This window comes from Mustela lutreola, chromosome 16 (assembly GCF_030435805.1).
Source record: "Mustela lutreola isolate mMusLut2 chromosome 16, mMusLut2.pri, whole genome shotgun sequence".
In the NCBI taxonomy this organism is placed as follows: domain Eukaryota; kingdom Metazoa; phylum Chordata; class Mammalia; order Carnivora; family Mustelidae; genus Mustela; species Mustela lutreola.
The window spans coordinates 56,503,477-56,509,340 of NC_081305.1; positions in this window are offsets into that span (position 1 = coordinate 56,503,477).

Consider the following 5,864-nt stretch of genomic DNA (forward strand, 5'->3'; position numbering starts at 1 on the left):
GCACCATTTTGGCCATGGTACCTTTTATGACCCAGTTGTTTTCAATATTACTCTCTCTATATAAAGGTCCCAATCAGAAGAATGGCCTCTATGTTTTTTACTTTACTTTTTAAAAAAGATTTTATTTATTTATTTTAGAGAGAGATACAGAAAGACCATGAGTAGAAGGAGGAGTAGGGGACAGAGAGAGATAATCTCAGGCAGACTCAGTGATGAGCACAGAACCTGAGGCAGGGCTCCCTCTCTTGATTCTGAATTCATGACCTGAGCCGAAATCAAGAGTCAGACACTTAACGGACTAAGCCAAATGGTACCCATGTTTTCCAACTTTTTAAAAAAGATTTTTAAATTTGTTTATTTGACAGAGATCACAAGTAGGCAGAGAGACAGGCAGAGAGAGAGGAGGAAGTAGACTCCCCACTAAGCAGACAGCCCGATGCGGGGCTCGATCCCAGGACTCTGGGGTCATGACCCGAGCCGAAGGCAGAGGCTTACTTAACCCACACACCTAGGTGTCCCACATTTTCTTTCAATTGCTGAGCATGTTTTAAAAACCTATGAGGAGTGTCATCTATGATATGTGCCCTGATATTTACCATTTATATTGTGTTTCTTGTAATCCTGATACTCTACATTTCACTGAACTTCTTTTGGCAATTCTTTTTTTAAGCTTATTTTTTCAGTGATCTCTACACCCAACAAGGGGCTCAAACTCATGACCCTGAAGTAAAGACTTGCAGGCTCTACTGACTGAACCAACCAGGCACACCCACAATTCTTTTAAAGCAGATCTCGTGACTTTGGATTCACTTAATTTCCCTTCATCTAGAGATGTCTTTATATTACTTTCATTCCTGAAAGATGTTTTTGCTGAACATAATGGCAGTTCTTCTCTTCAGCCATTTATTTCTGGTTTTGATGGCTCCTAATGAGAAATCTGCCATCATTTAGATTGCTTCCCTATATGGAATGTATCATTTTTCTCTGGCTGTTTTCAAGATTCATTTTCTTTGTCTTTAGTTTTCAATAATTAGATTATGACACATCTGGGTATGGATTTCTTTGGGTCTGTCCTATTTGGAATTCACTTAATTCCTGAAATTTGTAAGTTTATGTTTTTTCAGCAAACTTGAAAATTTACCAATATTATTTTTAAAGATATGTGTTAAATATACATATACGCTAAATGTGTCTGTGTGTGTGTGTGTGTGTGCTCACGTGTGTATTTGCTTCTATGTCTTGGAGATATATATAGATAGTTAGATAGATATATCTATTTTTAAAAAAAATTTTTTTTAACTAGGCTCCATAACCTGTGTGGAACTCATCATGGGGTTTGGCTTGAACTCATGACTCTAAGATTAAGACCTGAGCCGAAATCAAGAGTCATATGCTTAATCGACTGAGCTACCCAGCACCCCTAAGTATATTTTTTTCAATCCTGCATTTCTTTCTCCTCTCCTTGAGGGACTCTGATGGTATGAATGTTAGGTTTTTGTTGTTGTCCCTAAGTTCTCTGAGACTTAATTGTTTTCCTATTATTTCCTCTCGTTCTGATTGCATAACACTGATTTATTTATTTATATTTTTAAAGATTTCATGTATTCACTTATTTATTTAGAGGGAGTAAGAGAGCAGGCACAAGTAGGGTGTAGAGGAGAGGGAGAGAGAGAATCTCAAGCAGACTCCACACTGAGGGCAGAGCCTGACCCGGGGCTGGATCCCAGGACCCTGAGATCATGACCTGAATTGAAATCAAGAGTCAGACACGTAACCATCTGAGCCCCCTAGGTGCCCCTTTCTTTTCTTTTGCTAGCAAATTTCTTGCCTTGGCCTCCTTCTGTCTAAAAAATCTTCCATTTTTGTACCACTCCTCTGAGCCCATCTCTCTACTAGAAGGGATGCTGCCTGATGCATGGATCATTGAATAAAGCTAATTTGTTGAATTTTTGTTCTCGAAGGAGGTTATTTCCATGTCTTCATTACTATGAATAATGTGTCAATGAATGTGGGGCTCCGGTAGCTCTTTGAGAGGCTGATTTCATTTCCTCCAGATAGATACACAGAAGTGGGGACAATCTGGTCGTCCTATTTTTGATATTATGAGGGAACTCCATACTATCAACTCACTATCAACTATACCCCTCCAACTGGGCACGAGGGTTTCTTTTTCCCCACATCCTCAACACTTGTTATTGCTTTTCTTTTTTATAAGATTTTATTTATTTATTTATTTATTTATTTAACAAACAGAGATCACAAGTAGATAGAGAGGCAGGCAGCGGGGTGGGGGTGGGGAAGCAGGCTCCCCACTGACCAGAGAGCCCAATGTGGGGCTCAATCTCAGGACCCTGAGATCATGACCTGAGCTGAAGGCAGAGGCTTAATGACTGAGCCGCCCAGAAGCCCCTGCTTTTCTTTCTGATAAGAGCCATTCTAACAGTTGTAAGGTGATATTTTATTGTGGTTTTTATTTGCATTTCTTTGATTTCATGTACACCCTTCACAGGTGGCTTTTCTTTGGATAGTGCAAGTGCCTGACTTAAACTTTGCTTGCCTGACTTAAACTTTGCTTGCCAAGGCATCCATGTCCAAGACAAACACAGTTATCTCAAGAAACACTCTGCCAGGGGGCCCCAGGTGACTCAGTCAGTTAAGCCTCGGCCTTTGGCTCAGGTCAGGATCTCAGGGTCCTGGGATCGTGCCCTATATTGGGCTCCTTGCTCAGTGGGGAGTCTGCAGCAGGTTCTCCCGATGTATACGATGTGTATGGCATGGGTGAGGCATGAGTGGACATCAGAAATGAAATCCGGGGAGGTGTGCTGTGTGGACAACCAGGACATAATCCATTAACAAAGTCCAGGTGGGAAGCATCTGTCTGTCTCCACCCACCAGATGTACATTTCATAACAGGTGATACCTTGTCTTACTCGTTACTGGAATCTCAACCTGCAGAACATCATAGGCACTCAATAAATGCTAGCATAATAAACAAAACAGAGAATGAATCCTACTGACTGCTCCCTGGGAAAAAACAAAGCTCAGCCCCCATTCCTCTTCCTCTCATTCTCCCTTCCAGCCTTGTATTTGACGGCAGGGGGGTGGTGCCTCATTTGGGCTGACACTGCCTCTTGAAGCTTCTGTTTCCTGGGAACATGGGTGACAAGCACAGTCGTTTTACGTAGCTGTTGTGAGGAATAAATGCGGCATGCGTGGAGGGCATTAGCAGAACACTGGACATGTGTCGCGTGCAATAAACAACGGCACCAGTGATGAGTGTGAAGATGGGATTTTTCAGCCAACAACTTTCATGGCCCCTGCTATGGGCTGGCCCGCGCTGGACGCAGAAGTGAGTAAGGCATGGTCCCTCCAGGAGTGCACAGCCTGGTGGGTGCAACAGACACACACATAATCATAATGCCAGGTAGTCGCACCCTGTAATGGATACTTGACACATGATGGACTAAAGGAGCAGAGCAAAGACCCCTGAATTTCCCTAGCAATGATGCTGATGCTGAAGGATGTGGGTGTGTCCAGGAACGCAGTGGAGGAGGGGAGTTCTAGATAGAAAAACAGCATCCCGCCTTCCCAGAATGAACAATGAGGAACCCAAAGGACATGACAAACTCATTCTTTACTTTGCCACCAAACCTGCCTCCCTGAAATTTGCCAGACATTGATTCTTTCTCTCCCTCTCCTCCCTCTTCTCTCAGGCAGTCTCTCGCTTACATTCTCAATCTTATGTCCTGAGGAAATGACAGAAGGGTGATGTACATGTTCCGTATCTGATTGGGGTATTGGTCACACAGGTGATTATATTTGTCAAAACTCATACTAGACATTGAAGATCTGTGCATTTCACTCTATATGGCTTTAAAAAAAAAAAAAAAGCAACCAACCAACCAACCAACAAATCAAAAAAAAAAAAAACAAACAACAGTGAATGTAGAATAGAAGTCAGAAATGACAGGTAGTCCAAGCAGAAGAGGACTGTACTCCCTTCCTTCTGGTGTCTGTACCTCTATTAATACATCCATCATTACCTAATTATGCTAGAGCAAGCTCAACAACATGGAGAACACCCATAGCAGTGCCCCATAGTTTTTAATGTTTACCCAATGCCTGTGTGAGAAGCATGACACTCTACTCACTAACTCTGTGGGCTTTGGACATATTAGTTCCCTTCTCTGAACCCAGTACAATACAATGGGGGTAAGAAAACCAACCTTGCCAGGATTGAATGAGCTGATGTCATTAGTGCTAATGTTATATCCCTTCAACAAATCCCAAACTGAGATACAAAGAGGCTAAGTAACTTGTCTAAGGTTACAGCTGTACATAGTAGAGCTTGGGTTAATACTAAGTCAACTTGATTGCAAAGCTGTCTTATTCACTGGATGAAACTGATGGAATATCTTATTGTATCTATCACTCTCTTCCCTCCCTCCCTCTGTCCCTGAATGCAAGAGCCCACTGTGCCCATCCGCAGTCCCCATAACCTCTGTCCTCACTTTGGACCTCAGTCCCTTAGGATGTCTCTAGGATGGATGGATTCCACCTCTTCAAAGACCCTCTGGAGGCTCGATAAGGATTCATGTTACCAATATGGCATTATGGGCCTGGTCTCTGAAGATCTGAATTCACTTCTGGCTCAACTACACGTATTTCAAAACACCTTACATGGTTCCAACCTCCACAAGCCACGCTTAGCTCATCTGCAAAACGGGATGTAGCTGGGCGCTGTTTTCTCAGAACTATCAAGACTCAGAGTTGAGAAGAAAAAAAAAACCAACATCAACCTCCAGTGTAAGGTCAGAGAATCACCAGCAGTCAGGGCAGGTCTCCTGGTCCTGGTGGGGCTGACCCGAGAGCCCAAGTTCAGCAGAATCTCTGCTACACCCTTTCCACCTCCCAATTTCAGGAGAACTGACTGGAAAAAAGACGTTGCCTTTTCAGAGAGAAATTCATGACCATCAGCTTTCCCCTCCCTTAGTATCTTTATGAAGAGAAAGAACAAGAATTTGCGGGGTTCCTGCAAAGGAGACCAGATTAACACCTCCTTGGCCACTGAACTCAGTGACTTACCTTTGTGCTCCCAGAACAGGGAACAACATGTGACCCTGATATTTTCACGGGACACAAGACTCTACCTAGAATAAAGACGGTGTGTCCTAGACCCTCCTTCATCCCACTGGGGTAGTATGACCAAGCTCTGGCCAACAGGATGTGAGCGACAGTGACGGCATTTAAGCCTGGAAGGCAAGATGGCGGCCATCTTCCTGCAGATGTGAAAAAGGGCCTCAAGCATGGCAGAACGATGAGACAGAAGAAGCCTGGGTACTTATCTGCCTTGGACAGCTTATGTAAGACTGTTCAGTGAGAAAAAAAGGTATTTCTCTTGTATTTAAGGTACTACTCTGTTCTGGGGTTTCCCTGCTCAGTGCAGCCTACTTCAGGAAGTGGGATTATTACCCCCATTCGATAGAGGACAAATAGGAGGTACAGAATGGTTAAGTAATTTGGCCAGCGTCGCGAGGAAGGAGTGGCAGAGCTGGGATCTGAATCTGGATGGTCTGCCTTGAGAGCTGGGGTTGGAGGTTCTCCCAGGTCATCCCTGCCCTAGCCGTTGGGACAGGTCATCTCTTTCCAAGAACTTTCCAGGTGGGGGAGTGGTGACAGACATTCCCACAGCCTCCACCACCAATATGCACTGTTCTCTCCATCCCCACAGTGCTAAACCCACCTCATGCATGTGCTTGCCCAGCCTCCTCCCACCCCCAGCCCCACCTCAGTGTCCTGCTCCAGTGCATCCCATCCCCCATGTGGCTCTAGAGGAGTCTCTCTCTCCAACCTCCAGTGCTGTC